This window comes from Rhinichthys klamathensis, unplaced genomic scaffold (assembly GCF_029890125.1).
Source record: "Rhinichthys klamathensis goyatoka isolate OS25496 unplaced genomic scaffold, OSU_Roscu_1.1 h1tg000212l_1, whole genome shotgun sequence".
Lineage (NCBI taxonomy): Eukaryota > Metazoa > Chordata > Actinopteri > Cypriniformes > Leuciscidae > Rhinichthys > Rhinichthys klamathensis.
The window spans coordinates 84,825-109,059 of record NW_026606737.1 but is presented as its reverse complement, the minus strand read 5'-3'; positions in this window follow the sequence as shown (position 1 = coordinate 109,059).

The following is a 24,235-nucleotide window of genomic DNA, read 5'->3' as shown; positions in this document are numbered from 1 at the left end:
TACATTTTTTACTCCAAAAAATGTATGTGACGCTCTTACAGCACTGTCGACCACTCTCCTCTTACAGTTTCTCGTCCGTGTCGTGAGGCATTTGTCGTCTCTACTACACATGACATGTACAGTAACCCTGCCCAGGAGAATTCCTTCTGACAACAGATTCAGGTTTCCCATGGTATCAGGGCCTGAACACACAACGGCGCTACGACATATGCTTAAATGTTGCGTGGTGTACAGCAAGCTACCAAGCGCCCAGCGCTGGAACTGCACACACAAAGAGAAGAATCCAGCCTTACTACTGATATCGAGGCTATGAGCCCCAGCAGTCTTAATACTGTAAGAAAATACGCTTGCCTCCCCAGCCAAAACTCAGCCGGAGAGCTGCGAAAATCCTCTGCCCTTGTTCGGACCAGACTAAGATATAACAGCCTCTTTTGATATTATCTGGAATCCCAGAGCTCGTAAATGTAAAACAAGCGCATGTGTTTTGTAACACTGCTTGTTCCCTGCTGTCTGCAGCCAGGAGCAGTTCCTCCAAATAGGCGAACAATATTATGCTCTGATGGCACAGAAGAACCAACCCCGCTTCTGCACATCTTGCAGATATGCGCGGCGCTATAGGGACCTAAAACTTGTTGGGAATCCTCTCGACTGAGACCTCAGATTTTCTGTGCTCTGGGTGGATTGTGGCAATATGCTTCGGGAAAATCCACCGATGTAAGCCATACTCGAGGATGCAGAGGGCATAACAGTTGACAAGCATTTTTGAACTTGTAACATTAAAGTGTTTGTTCATCTGCTGCATATCTAAGATAGGGAGGAATTAATGGCTGAAAAACCTGATCCTCCATCTTCCCTTGTGGCAAAACCTGAATTGCCACTTTGCTGAGGAGAACACGGTTTCCCCTCTCAGTATTGGGGAAGCCCTCTCGGACACCGAAGTTGCAGTTACTCCGCCGAAACAGAGGGGGGCGTGAGAGAAACCGTAGCCGACAGCCCCACTGGAATCGTGTGAAGAAGCCACAGTGTTAGTGCGCGCGTGCCACCGCTTGAGGCAGACAGCGAGGATTCCCAGGCATCACCTAGTCCTAGGGGAATCCTTTTGCAAACGTTGCTGTATATTGCATATCACTGCATTTTCCTCCTCTGTAGGCACACAGCCAGACTGTGAGGTTAGCTAATGCATTCTGATTGTTTTGACAAGCCAATACATGAGGCCTTGTATGCTGAACACACATGTCTTTTATTGACTTACTAAACATACTTAAAACTGAACCCGCTATCTTGCAGGGTTATTTCTACCCAATCTGGATAGATCTTCAGGCGAGTTCGCACCACTGTTTTACAGGAGTCAAATAGAACCCGCAATCTTCACTGGATCAGGGCAGGTCACTCGACCGACAAACTTTGTTACCGCTCTCCAATACATATCAATGCAAGAGCCATCACTTCACTTCCACCCACCTCGGGGGAGCCATGATCTGCCCAGCTTAAAAAGATACAGTATATATCGTCAGAGCATTCCTCGCCCGTGTGATCCAGCGAGACAGAATTCAGACTCAGGGCAGCCAGAGGAACCTTGCCGTGGACACGACACTGACACTCCTCTGCCTTTACACTATTATCCCAACTCTCCGTGACCTCCAAAAACGACGATCGCCGCATCTTGATTAGCACCTGTCCTGAAGACAGGAGTGGGCCCTGTTTGGCCACTGCCACACTGAGCACGCACAACACACCGCTCGAGTGCAGAACGATAGAGCTGCAAGCAGTGCACACATGCATTGTGGTTGGAGAGATCTAGCCTAGCGTGGACAATTCCAAACACACTGGACAGTGCTTGTGCATTTATATTTCTTATGAAAATGTTTATTAGCCATTTGTTAGTTGTGCTAAAACTTGAGCTAAAAAATTCTCTTTTATGCCTTTTCCTTCAATAAGAGTCACCACCGTGGGTTTTCTTGTGAATGGGGCATGTTTGAACATTTTGTTTGAGAAAAACTCATTAGCCCTCCTTCGTTAGCAAAGCTAAACTTGCGCTAAAAGCTTTCTCTTTTCAGCAGATGGCGCAAGATTGCGATATCCGATAGTCATGTGTTGTATCGATTTGACCGACTGAATGGGAACACTTGTGAATCATTTAGCGGTTTCTGAATTACTAATCTGAATCACTTACCGACTTATTACATGTCCGATTCAAAAGAACAGTTGTGTTAAATTCAAGGTTGTCGGTTGTTCATATGACAATGTAGGCCTGGTTAAAGATGCACTAATAGCCTATGAGTGGTGTTGTAATCAGTGGTATTCTATAAAAGTAGATAAATACATGAAATATAACGTTTAATTTCACATATAGGCAGGGAGTGGTTTCTTCATTAGGGCGATATAGGGCGACGCACCACCAAAATGTGAAAGGGACTTTTTCAATCACATTCGCATTCAACCACAGAGTTACGCTAGCCGTCACTGTTGTTCTGCCTCTGGATATAGTCCAATCAGCATCAAGTCACGGTCTGTGGTGTACCGCCTTTTTTTGGGCGATTTCACTCTGGCCGAGAATCGCCCAGAGTGTTCCTATAGACTTCCATACAAAGATTTTTTTTTTCGAACTGCAGGCACTGCAATGCATTCTCTATGGGTTTCGGGAGGCGATATTTTTTTCCCCAGGATGGTAGGGGAAGGTACCGCCTTTTTCGCGTCTGATTGGCTAGAAGGGCTCTCCTCCGATTGGTTATTTGATTTGGCCGTGAAATGTCATCTCTTCAGATGAGAAGTTACACATATACACACACACAACCTCTAAACCTACCCATCACACACACACACACACACACACACACTAACCCGACCCATAAACCTACCCATCACACACACACACTAGCCCGACCCCTAAACCTACCCATCACACACACACACACACACACACACACACACACACACACACACTAACCCAAATCAAATAACCAATCGGAGGAGAGCCCTTCTAGCCAATCAGAGGCGAAAAAGACGGTATCTTCCACTACCATCCTGGGGAAAAAATATCGCTTCCGGGAGGGCTAGCACTAAAGTGCTTCTTTCATCATCATACTTGACCATAACTTGTGCAGCGAGTGGTGGGGAGAAATATACCTCTATTGATAATCTTTAAGCTGAAGTGACATCCAAAAATTTCCTCAGTGCATAACTTACATTTTAATGGACATATTCTCCATCTGTAAATGTTAGAAAGTCAAGCAAATACTGCAAGGTTACATTCACTATTGTTTTCATAGCCTACAATATAAACATTGTTTGTAGGACAATTATATTGATCAGGATATGAAATAACATTTGTTAAATTAAATACAGATTTTTAAAAATTCAAATAGAAAAAAAAAAGTAATACTGAGATTAGCCTATACATCGCCATTTAGCTCAAAAATAAAAAAAATTGTGGCCATTAGCTATTGTCCAACCCCACCATGGCATGCTTTAAATGCTGAAATTTCCATTTGTAGCTGTTTAAATTATCACTGTTAAATGGTTATTTAACAATTAGCCTACATTCAGTCCTGCATTAATAATTCAGTTTGTTTGCAGTTTGCACCCACCCATTTTTTTTAGCACCAGCATATAGGACAAATTATTGTATCGCCTTTAAAAAGTCTGAAAAGTCTTTTAAATGTTGAAAATATTATATTAAATCATTTTTCAGTTTTTTTTTAATACATCTGATCTGTTGAAATATGTAATGATCACGATAGGCTACAATAACAAAAGAACTTCATTTCTTATTTCAAATATGTGTTCATCAAACGAATCGTTATTGGCACTGCACTGTTAAGGAATCGGAATCGGTCAATAATTCTCATCCCATGTGAGAAACATGAAGACGCGGGCTCGACTGACTGTGAGCGCCCGCCTCTGGAGGACATGCGCCGGGGACTCGACACACACACGTGATCCGCTCGACACAATCCAGTATGGCGGAACCCGTCGGTGAGTGGATCCGTCGTTGGCGCGCTCTCCAACGGGAATAAAGTCCGGAGCGTTGCGTCCGATCGCGGCGGAGCTTCGGAGAGGTGAGCAGCGACGATTCGCATGCGTTACCTGTGATTTTCTCCTTAAATGCAGCGATCATTTCAGTAAGAGAAAGAAACTTGTGGGCGATCAGATGAAACAATCAAAACAGTGTGTGTGTGTGTGTGTGTTGAATCGTAACTCTCGGAGTAGTTGTATCACGTTACATTTTCTGTGTATGCGTTTACTTCATACCTGCAGGAGAATCATAAAGGCATATTTTTTAAAGTCTGATATTTTAGATTATAATTAAGGCATAGCCTATTACTCAACTATTCAATGGCCGTTCCACAAAATGTGATCTTTTCATTTTGATTTTTTTTTTGAAAGGTTTGAACATTTTGTCTGTCAGAAAACGTTTGAAAGTGTGTATATATCTCATATGCGCTGTATTGTACTCTTATGTTGACTATATGTTTGCATGTTTTCATAGCAGTGCTTTGGTTTGACAGTTTAGATTTGACATAATTTTGACAGTTTTACTTGACAGGGTCGACTATCAGTATGACAGTCGTCAGCTTTGCATTGTCATTCTTTAACTTACACATATATTCATGAGAGACATTTTAGGACCTGGTAGTTTTGTGCACCTTGAATGAGTCAAATCCCAAGTGGTTGATAAAAAAAAAAAAACAGCTACATTATTTCAACTTCTGGTTAAACATTATAGATAATATACAGTATGTTTCCCGTGGAGTTCCAAGCTATAAACAGCGTGTTCCTTATTGTCAATGGAAGTTCTGACGTCATATGCATAACTGATGATTCTTGTCAGTTATGCATCACTTAAAGGGACAGTTCACCCAAAAAATGAAAATTCTGTCATCATTTACTCACCCTCATGTTGTTCCAAACCGGTATGAGTTTCTTTCTTCTGTTGAACACAAAATAAGATATTTTAAAGAATGTTGGTAACCAGACAGATTAACCAGGAGATTTGAAATTTTTGTTTTTGTGCTTTTAAAACGGTCTTGACGTAAACGACCAGACAGAACATGAGGGCTGACAAGTTCCCTGGGCTGTTTTGATGTTCTGAGCTGAGTCATGCCGGGCTGTGTTGTCCGGTGGTGGTGGTTGTATCACGCTGTCGGTCTGGGCTGCTGTCACACGTAGCTGGTGGTTGAAGTTCTAACATGTGGCATCATGCACAGGCATATAAATCCAGGCTTTAATCACAGCCTGTAGGAAACTCGCTCGTCTTTCCACATTTCGGCTTTCAAGGACCGGCACTCAGACCTTGTAAATTCCAGGCCTCACAGGAAGAAGGTCAAAGCAGCCTTCCGAGAACTTGGCAGCAGAGAGTTAATCTAGTTTTGCTTGACCCTAGTTGTGCACTTTTGGATTTCTGGAAACAAACAAAAAAATAATTTGCACATTTTTGTGATTTTGTGTGGGTTTATATCACTTAAACACTTTTTGGAATATTTTTGCTCTTTCCTTGAATTTATTTATTTTTTGCCAATATTTCACTCCAAGATATATTGAAGCCTTAAAAAAAAAAATCCATTTAATAAGATTTTCAGTTTTTCATTATTTTCATGGCAATTAAATACCATTGTCCATCTCTCATGTCAAAAAATATCATTCCATTACTGTAATGCAAAAATAAGTAAAAACAAATTTAAAATCGTTGTACTGGCTTTATATTTGCTGACTTAAATAAGCATTGTATTACAGTGATGAGAATCTGATGAAAATATATTCAGTATAATGAACATTACACCTACAAAAATATCCAGATGCATGATGGTATTGAGAATTTATGGTTGGATTTATGAAAATAAAAAGCATAAAAAATAATGGTCGTAAAAATGTATAGATTAAAAAGATAGATTTTTTTCTTCATAAATGCAAAATATAATTTCTTATTTGTTTGTTTTTATTTTGGGTGAAATGTGAGATTAACCTGTCTGCTTTTTAACTAGTTGAATTCATGCACTGGTCAGCTAATCCAATTACTCATGAGTAAACTCGATCCGTATACACTACTGTTTAAAAGCTTTATTTTTTAAAGAAAAAATTAATACTTTTATTCAGCAAGGATCATTGAATTCATCAAAAGTAACAGTTAAGCATTTGTTACAATGCTACAAAAATAATTCCATTTAAAATAAATGCTGTTCTTTTGAACTTTCAAATTCTAAACGAATCCTGATAAAAACGTATCACCGTTTCCACTAAATATTAAGCAGCACAACTATTGATAATAATAAGGAATGTTTCTTGAGCAATAAATCAGCGTATTAGAATGATTTCTGAAGGATCATGTGACATTCAAGACTGATGCTTTGTCATCGCATGTTTAAAACTGATATATTTCTAAATATTACTGTTTTTAATTACCACTTATTTTACTGATAAAAAAATACAAGCTTGGTGAGGAGAAATAAACTCCAAACTTGAATGTTTTTTCTATGCTGACATGAATGATTTGCCATTAAGTTCGCACCTCTTTTCATGTGCTAACAGTTTAACTGTGAGCTTGCCATAATGATTGACATTCTACTCAACTCGTAGTGACTCGTCTATGGTTGAATAATTATTCATATCATACAGCACCTCTCATTGAAAGCTAAAGTGAACAAGTTTCTCCCCTTGAAACGCATTGTCAGTGAACGCACCGGCATCATTTATCCTGTGCTTCTCTCTCTCCACAGATCCAATCTGTGTGGCTTGGCAAAGTAGGATTCTGAAAAACGACAGCGCTTAGTGAATGCGACTAAATGGCAATGTTTAGGCCCACGCTTTATATAGTCTCAAATAACAATTTAAATCAGTTTGAGACCCTCGCTAATCAATTCTACTCCTTAGGGTACATAATTAACAGTGCTGGATGACTCATGGAGATTGGCAGATTGCACCGTTTGCCGCATCTGTGACTGAAGAGGAAAGAGAGCGAGAGTTTGGCTCCGAGGAAAAGTGTTAACAGGAGACGGGGCGTAACTGTAGGTGGGAAATGCGGCTGGACAGATGACAAGTGTGACTGGCGATCCGTGGAAAGGTTGTCCCCTAACTGGAAAATTGGATGTTTGTCACAGGCAGTGTTATTTAGTGGATTGTCTTAATGCCCCTGAGGGCTTGTGTTGTCTGCTAAGTCTCTGGATACTTGTAGGATGGTGGTGCTTCTTCCTAAAAATTAATGTTTTGTCATTATATATATTGATATTCACCCTCAGGTTTTTCCAAACCTCTGTGGCTTTTATGAGATATTTACACAGAATGTGCAAGCTGCACTTTTTCCATACAGTGAGAGTAAAGCAACATTTAAATGCATGTTGACTTAAACTCAGTCCATTCCTCACATAATGCTTCCATGTGACTCCATGAGACTGGAATATAGTGCAAGAGTCATATCTGGATTGCTATTTTTCTTCTGTTATAGTGCTATTTTGTCCTTATTGGAACTTGACAGTTTTTGTTTCACTTTCATCTTAAAGAAATGTTTAACTCAAACGTCTCATGTTGTGTTCCTCAGAAGTCAGTCAGTCAGATATTTGGGCTGCATGACTTATTGAATAAAATCAGAATTGCGATCTTGCTTTGTGGGATTATCAAATAGCAAAGGCTCTGATTTAATGAAATATAGCGTGGAGCTGTTCTTTTAAACCCAACAGCTCATGATCCAGTGTTTTCAGTGTCTCAGAGCGGCTCAGTTCACATGAACTCTGCAGTTTGGGTCACTTATAATGTGCATTTGAGAACTTTTAATGAGTAGCACTTATAAAAAATTTAAATAAGTATTTTAACTTATCGGTTATACTTATAAATGGTAATACTCTTTTTTTGGGTGATTTCTCATTTTAATATTTTTAACTAGTTAAAATATTATTATAATAGTCATATTGATATATAATACACATTTTTGGCCAAATCGTACAATCATTTTAATTGCAATCGCAATTTTAAATACTTTTTTTTTTTTTATCATTAGGGTTAGGGTTAGGTAATTAGGTGAATTGAGGTAATTTCATCATATATTAATTTTGTTTAGTAATAAAAAGTATTATTATTAGTTATATTGATTGATAATCTCACATTTTTGGCCAAAAACAAGCACAGCAAAGGCATTTTAATCACAATCACAATTTTTAGTTTTCTTAAATACTCTTTTTTAGTAATATTTCTTAAATTAAAAATGTTGTTTAGTAAAACAAATATTATTAATAACAATGATATTACTGTTATTATTATTACTATAGTTATATATTCTCTTATTTTTGGCCAAATTGTTCAAACGAGCACATCAAAGACATTTGAATCGCAATTGCAAATTAAAATTGTCTTAAATACTCTTTTTTTAGTAATATTTCGAATTTTAATATTTTGTTTAGTAAAATATATTATTAATAACAATAACGATATTATAGTCATATTGATGTATAATCTCAATTTGTTTTGCCAAAGCAAAGGCATTTTAATCGCAATCGCAATTTTTATATTCCCATCACCCCTCCAAATCATGCAGCCCTGTATGATATTTATGTGATATCATTATTAATGGTGTTGCTTTATCATTTTAGAGCCTTACAGCACCCATCACATTTTAGTTTCATTATAAAAGAACAATAAATAGCCTATTCGTTGTGCTCCACAGAAGAAATAAATTCATACATGTTTGGAACGACACGAGGATAAGTAAATGATGACAGACTTTTCATTTTTGTGTATTAGATTCAGTGGTTCGAGTGCTGTCGCCTCAGTGTGGAATCGTTTGGTGTCCGTGTCACTTTTGGTTTGTTTAAGCGCCCGTTTGGTTTTCCATTGTGCTCTGGCAGAACTTGGCGAGGCTTCATTTGGCAATCTGTGTTTGTCCGAAACCCAAGATTGCAATAATGAAAAGCTTGTCTGTTTGTGTGATGGGTTTAATGAAAACGAAGTGTTTGTTGGTCAAGGTGGTAACCTCATCGCCACCTGACTGTGACCCTTGCAGTCCTAGCGGAGGACACAACAGCCGAGGGAAAGTGAGTGATGGTTGTTTCGGTCCAGACAGGCACACAGTCGCAAGGCTCATTTCCTGATCTGGAAACAGTCAGGCCTGTATGGAAATGGAGATATTGAATTCTTGATACTCATCTGACTATTTAAGGAATAATTGACCCGAAAATGCAAACTCTGTCAGTATTTACTCACCCTCATGCTGTTCCAAACCTGTATGCTGTTGTTTTCTCCCCCCGAGGAATGCATGAGGTGAATTTTTTAATCTCATGTATCTTTTCCAACAGTTCATAGCGTTCATTGGTGTCATGCTCCAAAATAGACTTTAATAAACACTGTTAGAGGGATAGTTTACCCAAAAATGAAACTGCATTTACTCACCCTCTCATTTCATTTCATTCCTTTCATGGAACATGAAGATATTTTGATGCCAAATGTCTTGAGTGTGTTTTTCCCCCCATGCAGTTTAAGTCAGTTGGAATTTCGATTCCTAAACATGCTTCAAATGCAGATAGATGCGACATGAGTGTGAGTCGATGTTGAACCAATGGGAACTATTTCTTTAAAGAACCATAAACTAATGCATAAAGCTCATGTGCCATATCATCTCTGAAAAATCTCATTCAGGTTGGAAAAATGGCTTCAAATGATTTATTCCTATACAAATCTATTATGATTTCATAAGACGTGGACTATAGTGCACATAGTCATTTGAACTACTACTATGGTGTTTGTCCTCTTTGGAGCTTGATGACAGCCAGTGTTGTTTTAGTATTATTTTATACAATTAGTTTTTTATTTACATTTTGAATTGGCTTTTATTTTTTTTTAGGAATTTTATTACTATTTAGGTTTCATTTTTTTAGTTTTAGTTCAGTTTTTCAATTTGTATGAATTTCCAGTTCCAGTTTGTGCTTCGACTTAAACTTCCGTTAGTTTCCAAAGCAACGTTTCTCATTTTTGTTCAGTTTTTCATCTTAATATGTTATTTTATTTCAGCTTCATTTCAATGAAAAAAAAGTTTTTTTATAGTTTTACTTGACGATAATAATCACAATGACAGTTGTGGTTACTGGAAAAGCTGCGTGAAGATTCTTCAAAAAAGTTCTTCTGTCGTTTTCCGTGCAAAAAAAAGAAAGCAAGAAGAAAAGCGTATGAATTTGGAACGCCATGAGGGCGAGTAAATAATGACAGAATTTTATTTTTCAGCTGAACTAATTCCTTTAATGAACACTTACTGCATCAAATGACATACGCAATCTGTTGCTCACCATCCCATTTTTTAACATGCCTTGCACTAGTTTACTCTGCCAAAACAAGACGTCAGTGGTTGAGCGAATTCCTTTTGGCCATAGCGGCATGAGAGTGAATTTAATGGCACAGAACACGGTACCACGTCAGTCCTGGAAAGAAACGCTGAAAATCACTGGCTGTCTGCTAGTAGATGTGGAGTTCCTTTGCAATACGGTTCCCTCAAAAGCTGTGCAACTTTGTCATTTTAATGGAATGTGACACGCAGAGCTTTAGCCGAGGCAAAGACATTGGGATAAAAGAGACACAATTGACTTCCCAAAGACATTGCTTTCTTTGTCGATTGATTCTCAGCTTAGACTTCTTCATGTTAAACTCAGTAAATGTTCACTCTCATCAAAAGCAGAGTCGTTCAAGCATTCATTAGCTCTTCTAGTGCGGTGTAATGGCGAACTGCTATTATATTTGTCCTGCTGGTGTTTGGTCCTGTAGCGTACATGAGCGAGCAGCGCTGAGTACTGTACAAACACAGGCGACGTCCTGTCATATTGGATTGGGTGTCGTTTTCCTGCTGAGCTCTTCTGTTCAGGCCTGTCAGCCTGTGTCAGATCTGCTCCTCTGTGATGGTCACTCTAGACGGCCGACCGGCCCGCCATGTTTGGGTTTGTTTTGTCCCAGACGGGATGATGTAAGACTGAAATGCCGCTGAGGGTTTATGAGCCTCTTCCCTTTCCCTCAGGTTAAACCCGCACCCCCAGACATGAGCAGTCAGGGCCAGTGGACGCTTGACCGACTTTGGCTGATTTTTGTCCTGAAGCGATGTGTTAACATTGGGCCCCGCTTCCTTGACACACTTTTATGTAAACTAGGCCACCATTCCTATTCCTGTTTTTAACAATGTCTTAATGTGTATGTCTAGTTGTTATGTATTGGAGGGTTCCCAAAATCTCGGAAAACCTGGAATAATTGTTTTTGAATGGCCGAGGCTGATATTTACAGAGCTGGAACACCCTAATGGTGATATGCCAGTTTATTAACAGCAAATATGAAGGCCATGAAATTGCTGAATTTAAATGAACACTCAAAATCCCAAGAAAAAATGTAAAAAGTATTTGACAACCGAAAAAGTAAACTTTGGCGATTACTATAACTTTCGTATGATTTTTAAAAATTAATTAATACATTTGTAAATAAAATTTAAGGTATGGCTGGCTTGACTATCCACCTTCATACTGTAATAACAAATAATCGACAAGTTAACGATACTGTAGAAAGGAGGATACTGTAATATTTGTTGTTTTTATATATTTATCAATCTATATATGATGTTTATATTTTTTTTATAACTGAAAATTATTTTCCTGGCAATTGGCATCAATTTTGTGAAAAACTTTCTAGCTGTGCCTGGCTTGACTATGCATATTTAGACTATTGTAGAAAGAATGATATTGTAATATACACTCACCGGCCACTTTATTAGGTACCCCATGCTAGTAACGGGTTGGACCCCCTTTTGCCTTCAGAACTGCCTCAATTCTTCGTGGCATAGATTCAACAAGGTGCTGGAAGCATTCCTCAGGGAGTTTGGTCCATATTGACATGATGGCATCACACAGTTGCCGCAGATTTGTCGGCTGCACATCCATGATGCGAATCTCCCGTTCCACCACATCCCAAAGATGCTCTATTGGGTTGAGATCTGGTGACTGTGGAGGCCATTTTAGTACAGTGAACTCATTGTCATGTTCAAGAAACCAATTTGAAATGATTAGAGCTTTGTGACATGGTGGAAGTAGCCATCAGAGGATGGGTACATGGTGGCCATAAAGGGATGGACATGGTCAGAAACAATGCTCAGGTAGGCCGTGGCATTTAAACGATGCCCAATTGGCACTAAGGGGCCTAAAGTGTGCCAGGAAAACATCCCCCACACCATTACACCACCACCACCAGCCTGCACAGTGGTAACAAGGCATGATGGTTCCATGTTCTCATTCTGTTTACGCCAAATTCTGACTCTAACATCTGAATGTCTCAACAGAAATCGAGACTCATCAGACCAGGCAACATTTTTCCAGTCTTCAACTGTTCAATTTTGGTGAGCTCTTGCAAATTGTAGCCTCTTTTTCCTATTTGTAGTGGAGATGAGTGGTACCCGGTGGAGTCTTCTGCTGTTGTAGCCCATCCGCCTCAAGGTTGTGCGTGTTGTGGCTTCACAAATGCTTTGCTGCATACCTCGGTTGTAACGAGTGGTTATTTCAGTCACTGTTGCCCTTCTATCAGCTCGAACCAGTCTGGCCATTCTCCTCTGACCTCTGGCATCAACAAGGCATTTCCGCCCACAGAACTGCCGCTCACTGGATGTTTTTTCTTTTTCGGACCATTCTCTGTAAACCCTAGAGATGGTTGTGCGTGAAAATCCCAGTAGATTAGCAGTTTCTGAAATACTCAGACCAGCCCTTCTGGCACCAACAATCATGCCACGTTCAAAGTCACTCAAATCAACTTTCTTCCCCATACTGATGCTTGGTTTGAACTGCAGGAGATTGTCTTGACCATGTCTACATGCCTAAATGCACTGAGTTGCCGCCATGTGATTGGCTGCTTAGAAATTAAGTGTTAACGAGCAGTTGGACAGGTGTACCTAATAAAGTGGCCGGTGAGTGTATATATTTATTTTGTTTATTATAATTATTTAACAACAAAATTTGTTACGTAATTTTAATATTTTAGTTGTGGTTGGTCTTATCATGCATCTTTAGACTGATGACAAGTATTTACTATATATTAACTATATTGTAGAAAATTTTTTTTTTTGTGTATATACTAAAGTACTAAAATATTACAGAAATACATTAAAAAAATACTTGTATATGGTAGTATTCTTTTAATATATTTCTGTAATATTTTAGTTGTGGATGTCTTGCATGCATGTTCAGACTGTGGTACCAAATGTTAATGAAATAATTAATATTACATATTCATAATATTTTTATTATTTTGACTTGATCTGAAATTTCCTAATCATTCCGAAGCTAACATTTTGGTATCGAGCTAAGTGCACTTTCATACGTCAGAAACCCGTCTTAGACAGATATGTTTCATTTAAATCCATTGTGTGTGCATTATCTTATCATTTATCAGAAGATGTTTTGTCATCCTGTGTTAGAAGACGCCACTGACACTTGAGAAGTTGGAATGACAATGATCTGGTACGTGAGCAACATGACTGAAATAACAAACATAGTGTGATGGCCAGAGAGCATGAAAACCCAGCCGCTTGAAAAGATCGACACTTACGTGCAGTTAACATGTTTTGACAGTTATACGGGGCAAAGTCAATTCAAGAGAAAGCCCTTTACTAAAATAGGTCTGAGCTGAGAATAGCAGCGGTACTCCGGGGGGAAACGTCTCCTTCCTTGCGGCTCTTCAAATGCCACTTTGACTTTTATATCAGGGGTTTCCCTCAAGTCAACCCTGCGTCACTGCGGTTCTCACGGTCACGCTGGTCTTGCTGCTGGGGCCATTTGTGGTTTGGGACGAATGTAGTCGGTCAGCGATCTCTGAGCCGTGAGGGAGAAAGTGACTGAGCTGTAGTGTTCAGTTCGGGTCAGGGAGGAAGCTCACTCCATTAAACACTCTCAGGAAAACATTACGCCTCATGTAGACGGACAGAACTGCAAATGATGTTAGAGAAGTGGGTTTCTTTGGCAGCTCTTAAAGGTGAAGTGTGTAATTTTTGTGAAACTTCTGTTTTCCACTGTTCAAGCACTGTTCAGTAAAATGGTTCATTCACTGAATTTAAAGGGGCAGTAACTCTTTTGAAATGGTTCTTTTTAATGAATGAAAAATAATTAGTTTGTCAAAAATAATGCGTTGGTCAAATTTGTTCATATTCATACTTATAAGTCAAGAACCTATATTCAGTGAGTTCCATTAACAGAACCAGTTCAAAAGAATCATTTGTTCACATTAAAGGTATACAATGTAACTTTTGGCTTTGCGCATTAATATGGTTATGGTTATCCTACTGCTTTTAAAACATTCACTATAGGCTTAAGAGATATAAGCAGTTTAGATGGAAAGGTTCTGAAGCTGACTAGCTGAAAACATTACTGGTGCTATACCCATTAAAGGGGACATATTATGCCCTTTTTACAAGATGTTATATAAGTCTCAGGTGCTCCCAGAATGTGTCTGTGAAGTTTCAGCTCAAAATACCCCACAGATCATTTATTACACCATGTTGAAAATGCCCATTTTTGAGTGAAAGAAACATCATGCTGTTTCTGTGCATGTATCTTTAAATGCATATGAGCTGACCCTGCATTCCAGAAGAGGGCGGAGCCTGTACAGCTTGTGCCTTGAATACTAACAAAACATTTGTTTTATTTTGATCAGAGCCATAGAGAGAAAGAGTTGCGACACCCTCTGATGTCGCCGGGACGGCTGTCACGTGGTTCATGTAAGCCCCAATAGTTCCAAATCGTACGCGGGCTGTCATGTTCTTCTATGGACAGACAGCAGCGATTGCATTATTAAACAGTAGATATAAAATAAAACACACACCCAAGTACTTTTTAAGCTGTTTTTGCATTTTGTTAATGTCAGTTTTGCATTTGGAGAGGCAGGGTGACAACTTAGATAAGTTTTAGGCTATATTTTTGGAGGGAAAAGCTTAGTGTTCGCATGGGTAATAGCACTGGCTTTAGCGGCTCTAACTGAACTTTTCCATGTCATTCATCTGATGATGGACGTCTCATGATATTTATTGTAGCACAACTGGGCTGAATTAGGCTATTGATTCCCGTGATCTTGCTTATAAATTCCGATTCAGCCATTAGCCTACCTTCATGATCACGCAAAGAGGTCTGCAGTCCGTTCAGAACTCCAACCAACATAAAATATAAATAATTACGCTGTGCATGTACAAATTAATGATTTAGGAGGGAAATAGACTGCTCCCATAACGTAGAAAGCAACGACTATATACAGCAATGTTCGGTAAATATTCTACCGAAAAATATTCTTCATAAAATTAAACTGGAGAGATATTTAATGAGTGAATTAACTATGTTCCCTAAATACATATAAGCAAGCACATATATGCATAACCCTAACCCATTTAAATAAATGAATTGTGTGTGTGTGTGTGTGTGTATGTATAATATTTTATATATATACACTCACCGGCCACTTTATTAGGTACACCTGTCCAACTGCTCGTTAACACTTAATTTCTAAGCAGCCAATCACATGGCGGCAACTCAGTGCATTTAGGCATGTAGACATGGTCAAGACAATCTCCTGCAGTTCAAACCGAGCATCAGTATGGGGAAGAAAGTTGATTTGAGTGACTTTGAACGTGGCATGATTGTTGGTGCCAGAAGGGCTGGTCTGAGTATTTCAGAAACTGCTAATCTACTGGGATTTTCACGCACAACCATCTCTAGGGTTTACAGAGAATGGTCCGAAAAAGAAAAAACATCCAGTGAGCGGCAGTTCTGTGGGCGGAAATGCCTTGTTGATGCCAGAGGTCAGAGGAGAATGGCCAGACTGGTTCGAGCTGATAGAAGGGCAACAGTGACTGAAATAACCACTCGTTACAACCGAGGTATGCAGAAAGCATTTGTGAAGCCACAACACGCACAACCTTGAGGCGGATGGGCTACAACAGCAGAAGACTCCACCGGGTACCACTCATCTCAACTACAAATAGGAAAAAGAGGCTACAATTTGCAAGAGCTCACCAAAATTGAACAGTTGAAGACTGGAAAAATGTTGCCTGGTCTGATGAGTCTCGATTTCTGTTGAGACATTCAGATGTTAGAGTCAGAATTTGGCGTAAACAGAATGAGAACATGGAACCATCATGCCTTGTTACCACTGTGCAGGCTGGTGGTGGTGGTGTAATGGTGTGGGGGATGTTTTCCTGGCACACTTTAGGCCCCTTAGTGCCAATTGGGCATCGTTTAAATGCCACGGCCTACCTGAGCATTGTTTCTGACCATGTCCATCCCTTTATGGCCACCATGTACCCATCCTCTGATGGCTACTTCCACCATGTCACAAAGCTCTAATCATTTCAAATTGGTTTCTTGAACATGACAATGAGTTCACTGTACTAAAATGGCCTCCACAGTCACCAGATCTCAACCCAATAGAGCATCTTTGGGATGTGGTGGAACGGGAGATTCGCATCATGGATGTGCAGCCGACAAATCTGCGGCAACTGTGTGATGCCATCATGTCAATATGGACCAAACTCCCTGAGGAATGCTTCCAGCACCTTGTTGAATCTATGCCACGAAGAATTGAGGCAGTTCTGAAGGCAAAAGGGGGTCCAACCCGTTACTAGCATGGGGTACCTAATAAAGTGGCCGGTGAGTGTATACACATCTCCCGTTCCACCACATCCCAAAGATGCTCTATTGGGTTGAGATCTGGTGACTGTGGAGGCCATTTTAGTACAGTGAACTCATTGTCATGTTCAAGAAACCAATTTGAAATGATTAGAGCTTTGTGACATGGTGGAAGTAGCCATCAGAGGATGGGTACATGGTGGCCATAAAGGGATGGACATGGTCAGAAACAATGCTCAGGTAGGCCGTGGCATTTAAACGATGCCCAATTGGCACTAAGGGGCCTTGAGTGTGCAAGGAAAACATCCCCCACACCATTCCACCACCACCACCAGCCTGCACAGTGGTAACAAGGCATGATGGTTCCATGTTCTCATTCTGTTTACGCCAAATTCTGACTCTAACATCTGAATGTCTCAACAGAAATCGAGACTCATCAGACCAGGCAACATTTTTCCAGTCTTCAACTGTTCAATTTTGGTGAGCTCTTGCAAATTGTAGCCTCTTTTTCCTATTTGTAGTGGAGATGAGTGGTACCCGGTGGAGTCTTCTGCTGTTGTAGCCCATCCGCCTCAAGGTTGTGCGTGTTGTGGCTTCACAAATGCTTTGCTGCATACCTCGGTTGTAACGAGTGGTTATTTCAGTCACTGTTGCCCTTCTATCAGCTCGAACCAGTCTGGCCATTCTCCTCTGACCTCTGGCATCAACAAGGCATTTCCGCCCACAGAACTGCCGCTCACTGGATGTTTTTTCTTTTTCGGACCATTCTCTGTAAACCCTAGAGATGGTTGTGCGTGAAAATCCCAGTAGATTAGCAGTTTCTGAAATACTCAGACCAGCCCTTCTGGCACCAACAATCATGCCACGTTCAAAGTCACTCAAATCAACTTTCTTCCCCATACTGATGCTCGGTTTGAACTGCAGGAGATTGTCTTGACCATGTCTACATGCCTAAATGCACTGAGTTGCCGCCATGTGATTGGCTGCTTAGAAATTAAGTGTTAACGAGCAGTTGGACAGGTGTACCTAATAAAGTGGCCGGTGAGTGTATATATCACATACATATCAAATATTATTAAAAATATTATATACTAAACACTAGATTCACGAGAGGTCGGCTAATGTGTGTAAAAGTAAAAAAAATACAGTAATTTCATTAATTTATCAGCGAGCGTACTTAGGAAGCACTGAAAATGAATGGGGTTCAATGCTGGAACTATCAGTGTTTGGAACTATTGGCTGCTCCACAACACGCCTTACTTCCGCTTTCCAAAGTTCCTATGGCGGTCAATGGGAGTGTCGCAACTCTTTCTCTCTATGGCTCTGGTTTTGATTATCATCGCTAAGCTATCCATGGCCAAGCTCACATGACATTGCAGTTCTTTGTCATCATGAAAGTTTTTCATTTGCGTATTTTAAAGCCATATCAGTTTATACTTCTGATATGGTTTTCTTCGCGCACACATCTGAAGCACGCGCACAGAAAGCTGGCTGTCAGACGGTGCGTTGTGTGAGTAATAAACTCATTTCTCTTTTACATCTTATTACAAACACACAAGTTCACAAACACAGTCGGTTATGTCTGTGAAAGTAAACAGCAGCGAGAGAAATTGCATGTGTATATTAGATCTGTGTATTAAAGTGACAGCAGCGTAATATACAGTACCTACTGCTCTATATGCTGTTAATATGAATCAAACAACTAAAGACAAATCACTCACTCCACTTGATTGAATAACTTTAGTAGCTTTAAAAAGAATACATTTCTTACTTGAATGCTGCTGTTAAATGCTCAGGCGAGGAGATAAACATTGTGGATTGTGCACAGCTCGTTTAGGGGAGGAGCTAAGCTAATAGGGGCTGTCCAATGTGATGTCACATTGGATAACATTCCTGAACTGCACGTTTTGAGACAATGTTTCAGATTTATGTGTAAAATAACAAATGGAGTGAGTGGATTTTTACCACAATAGGGTGTTTGTGTACACACACTGCGGACACATAAATATGTTAAAAAACAATATAAAAGAAATTGCATGAAGGAACCTGAATCCTTAAATGGAATCATAATCACAACGAAAATCGTTACATCCTCCTTCATATATGCATTGATAAAAATATTATAAATAGCTGGTTCTTCAGTTGTACACTTACCTACAATTCTTTGCACAAATATGTCATTGCGGCTTGAGTCTCCGCCCTTGCTTTCTCACATTTACTCGAGATCCTTACCCACTGTGTCCGTGCACGTCCACTTTCGCTCTTTGTTTATTGCGCTCACGGGGCGGGAAGGGCGCCATGTGAGACATGTGATGACAGCAAGTGCAAAAGCCTGCCGGAGGAACTGGAACTAAACTCCCTCCAGTACATGTAATCCACGCCACCTGGCCCCAGTGAGAAGCCATAGTTTTTTGAGAGGAAAGCTGGAAAATCAGACGTCCCGTAAAGATTGTGTGTGGTTCTGCTGGAGACGTGCTTCTCTAAAACAAACAGATTTATAGACTATTATGCTTCACTTAATTCTGGGGCCTGTGATGCAACACCTTTTTCTGGTGTGCGCGGAAAAATTCACGTCAGCTTCGGGAGTTGCAAAGATTAAATCACATTTTCTTGGCATGTTTAATTGGGATTGAGAGTACTTGCAGTTTGGGATTTTTAGAGGGCATAGATGTGTGGTTTGGAGTCGTCTCTTTTAAACGGAGGCATACCCTGTGTGATGTTTCCCTCGTCTCAGCAGGTTTTTCAAAAATGGGTTTGACAGAATTTAGAACGGCACTATAGTAAAACCTGTGCGTATCCCAATTATTCATGTGCTGGATACATTTTCAGAATTTATGATGAGATTTGCTGACATGAATCTTATGCTTAATTGTTTTATTATGGGTGAAGTCACTATCAAATTAAAATGTTATTATTCATTTACAACTTAAAATTTGTAATGTACGTTCTTGGTCCTATTTCTCCAGTGCATGTTATTCTAAAGGGAATATTGTTTGTCTTTTATAATCTTTAATAAAAATGTCATTTTGATTAAACTGGGGATGCGAAACAGGACATTTTCCCACCGGTTAATCAACGTTTGACAACTCTGGTAATTTTCCAAACCCTAACATTTAAACTCTTTAACCTAAAGGCTTGTAGATCACATTCCACATTGAACTGAGGTGGACATGTTTCTTAGATCTGTGCATCGATTTAGGTGCACCTCTTTTTATTAGGGCCAAAAATATAAAGGCTACTTTCTATATTTATGTGTGCATATCCTACAGTTCAATTTATGTAGAATCATGACTATTGCATTCTGGTTCAAAAAGGGATTACTCTTAGGGTGTATTCACACCTGCCTTGTTTGGTTCGATTGAATCGAACTCTAGTTCGTTTCCCCCCTTGGTGCGGACCTTTTAGGCAGGTGTGAATACAGCAATCGAACTCGGGTGCGGACCAAACAACCGAACCGAGACCCAGCTGAAGAGGTGGTCTCGGTACGGTTCCAAACAAACTCTGGTACGGTTCGTTTACGGTGTGAACATGAACCGACCCAATTGCAAGAAAGCACTGCGCCTTTGAGTTAACAGGCTTCCGTAGTCGGAGATTTTGGCATAATGGTTTGTGTTATTGTTGTTCAAGTGCGAAAGAGAATTCCATTCCGGCGCGCTGTCTGGCCACACGATACTGTTGCGCGTCTTTCTGCGCGTCGTGTGTGCATCATTGGAATGGAATGAATGAATGAGTGTGTGCATCAGGACATTCACATACAGAGCGTTCTCTTTAGTCTAATCGCGCATAGATGCAAAAAAAGCTTTTGCAGTTCATATAATGTAACGATAGTTACAATACAACGTTGACGCTGCGTTAAACTGGACAAACTTAATCGCAAGCGTTAACATTGACAGCACTTGTTAGCAGTATATACAATAAGAATCTCATTATTTGAATGTGTGAACATAGCCCCTCTCTATGAATCAAAACTTTATACCTTATCCGTCTTCTGCGCAGTTTCTTCATATTGCGTTTGTACAGAATAACACAAAATTAGTAAAATAACAAATATTGCAGTACGAAATATCTCCATGCTGAGCCTTTTTTGCACTTCCTGATTTCCCTACTTGAGAATCCTTGTCCAATGAATGGACGACCTTAGCACACATGTGGTTTTGTTTACAAATTTTTGTTCACTTGCAAAAAGAGCAGTGTGAAAGCGAACCGTACCAAAAAAAAAAAAAAAAAATTATTTGGTCCGGACCAAAGCAAGTGAACTATCGGACTTTCCTGGTGTGAATACACCCTAAGTAACTGGTTATTTGAGTTAATCTGTTAAAAAGACTCATGAATCTGTCTTGAACTCACTCACACGATGCGTACTGTGTCTGCATAGGTGCTACATTTGAAATTGAACTTCGCGGCCATTAAAAAAATATGTTTATAGTATGAATTTGGGTAGTATGGATGAAATTCATCTGACATCTGCCATGTTGTCATTATCATGTGACCTACCAGGGTCAGTTGTGTCGCTTCACCTCAATTCATTAATCCTCTCCCGTGGCCTCATGGGATGGTAAAGTGTCCATTGAATGTGCACTTCAGAATCTCGCCAGAAGAAGTTGGTCATCCGGGTACCCTTTGCCTACTGTTTTAGTCATTTAGTAACTGTTTTTGTCCTTCTCTGTCTACACTGTAAAAAGTAATACCTAGATCTAACTTATAAAAAGTGAGGCAAGTGGCTGCATTGGATGTTTTATGTTGATTCAACTTGCAGCCTTTTTTAAGTATATTGAACACTTTAACATTACTTTATACAAACGCAACAAAATCAAGTTGAGTTAACTAATAGTACTAGTATTACTCAGTTAGATAAACCTACTTTTCTTGGTACAGGTAACTTATTTATGGGTTGCTACAAATAACCTGTACTCATTTTAATTAGGTTTTATGAACTTTATTTTCTTAGTAAAATTAACTTAATAATATGTGAATAAACATTTTAATATATTTTTTTTAATTGTCAATAACAATTACAAATTCAATTGAAGAAGAAAAAGATGAGAAGATAGATTGAAGACAATATATAATTTATTCAATGTCAACCAGTGTCACTTTTAACAGTGACTACAAAACAGCAAATAAATGTGGCCGCACATGTACACTCTAATATGAAACAAACACTGTAGAAGTGTATTTTCAACCTGTTCTGAACAGTACAGTGAAATATCCAAACTGCCCAATCTGAAATGTTTGGATCAAGGTAAATGTGAGCCATTACATCACATTGTATCACACTGAAACTGCAATGTCAAAAATGACATGATGATGGTTTAGGACGCACAGGGTCCAATCCAAAAAAAAAAGCCTCTGTTATATTAAGTATACACCAGTTTTGAGGGATACTTGAAGTCGAGAGCATAGGTAAGTTCAAACAGGAGGCAGCATGCTTTCCACAGGTTTGGCACACCTCTGACCATGGGCTGTCCTTATATGATAATCCCAATCGTGTCGGGGTGATGGCACATGTACATTTTCAGTGGGCAAAGCTCAGCGTGCACCTCTGTTTCAGGCCGACTCTATTGGTGGAGACAAAAAAGAAACAAGAGTTTGGTCAGACAAATAGGAAATGAGATGAATATTAGCAGACAGGTAGAAGAGATAAGACACAAAGTCCAAATTGTACTTTTGTTGCTAAAGGTGGTGGATACAAGATGGATACTGTGACTAGAACATGTGACCAGAGTGAAGTCTACCATGACAATGCCATAGAGTGTGGGTATTAAAATATCATGATCTACTCTAGCATGAGCGTTGTATTTTTCTGGTTCAAAGGATGCATTACAATAAAACAAATGCAATTGTCCTTGCCTGTTCCTGATTGGTAATCACATTACTGTTAATTAAGCTAAAGAGTTTAAATATCTTTCAAGAGCAAACGTAATCATCCCATATCATCACAATATTAATAAACCCACTAAGCAAAATGATGTCCAAAAGACATCTTTTCAACGTCTTTGTCACAAAGACGTACATTGAAAAGACGTCCACTGAGGAGCCAGAATGAAAGTTTTTACAACTTTTTTTGAGGTGTTCTGTAATGAACGTTCACGGAAGCTCCATTCAAGGTTGAAAACTAGTTCAGATGTGGACAATTCTCAACATCATTTAAGGTCTCATTTGGACAATTTATACTTATTCTAGACCAAATAAACACTCTCAGGATATATTAAATTAAAACTCACATTTATTTCAATGTGTAATTGCAAAGCAATTCACAGACAGTGAAGTTTCTTTTCATGATTTTTGGACAAACACGCACTGACACCTTTAGACAGTTTTAGCATCTGTAATTTATACATATTTGGATCGTGAGAGAAATCCGATTCGAACCAGGGACCTTAAGCTGCCTGCCCTAAGTAGACAGAAATAATTTCATGATTTTTGGACAAACACACACGGTCTGTGAGTTGCTTTGCAATTAGAAATTACGTTGAAATAAACATGAGTTTTAATTTAATGCATCCTGAAAGTGTTTATTTGGTCCAGAAACAGTTTAAATTGTCTAAATGAGACATTAAATTACATAAAATATGTCCACATCTGAACTAGTTTTTAACCTTGTATGGAGGTTCCCTGAACGTCTATTGGACTTACAGAACACGTATAATCTGATAAAATTGTAATTTAATCTATTCTGAAGTTTGTCTTACCTGGATGTGAAGCTCAAAGACCCCAGGTAACAAAAGTGCTTGGGTATCTAAAGACCAGGAAAATGTTAGATGTTAGAAATAAGGTTAAAAAATCAGTTGTAAATGTAACTTCTTTAAGTAATAGGTTAGAAATAGTTTAAAAATCTAGACCAAAAATCTGTCATTAATTGACTATGCAGCATTAAAATAACGTGGATCAAATCTCTAAAATCAGACAGACTACTAAACATACATCTCTAGTCTAATCTGTGCATCTGCTTTAGTAATGCAAAAGTATAATAACATAATCTCTGAGTCCTGTCAAAGACACACAACACACAAAACAAAGTGTTGTCCATAAAACACCACATCTTACTTTTCCTTATTTGCCCGCACAACTATTGCCTGAAGGCTCGAAATTGCGACCGTTTCGATCGCATATGATCCCGAAATTTCTGTGCAATCTAACAATATAACTGAGGGCATTTGTGCAACTAATTATTACATACGTAACTTGTATGTGTTTTTAAACACTGCTGTTGTCTGCCGATCGACCACACTGTGCAGCCATCTTAGCTTACCATGTGTGCAGGATAGCTAGCTATACAATTTGCAAACCTAACCTCAGCTCCCTAGTGGAGTTAGCGATTTTGCGTGACTTTAGTTTACATTACCAGTCATTCGGCTAAATTTGCTCAACTTACCGTGTTAATCAGACCCTGAAATTCAGATCCGCTGCAGCGACCAAACAGTTGAAGTGCCGAGGAAGATATTGCATCTGCCTGGAGTCCCCGCCAGTGAAAAAGGGATAATGCCAACTTATAAAATTTAAAATATTTACGTTTGATGAACACACCTGTCACATCGACAGCTGCTCAAATAAATTGTGCATTGTCAACTCACTTTTATAACATTTATTGTACACAACAACCACATCCAACTAACTACCCAAATAAATTG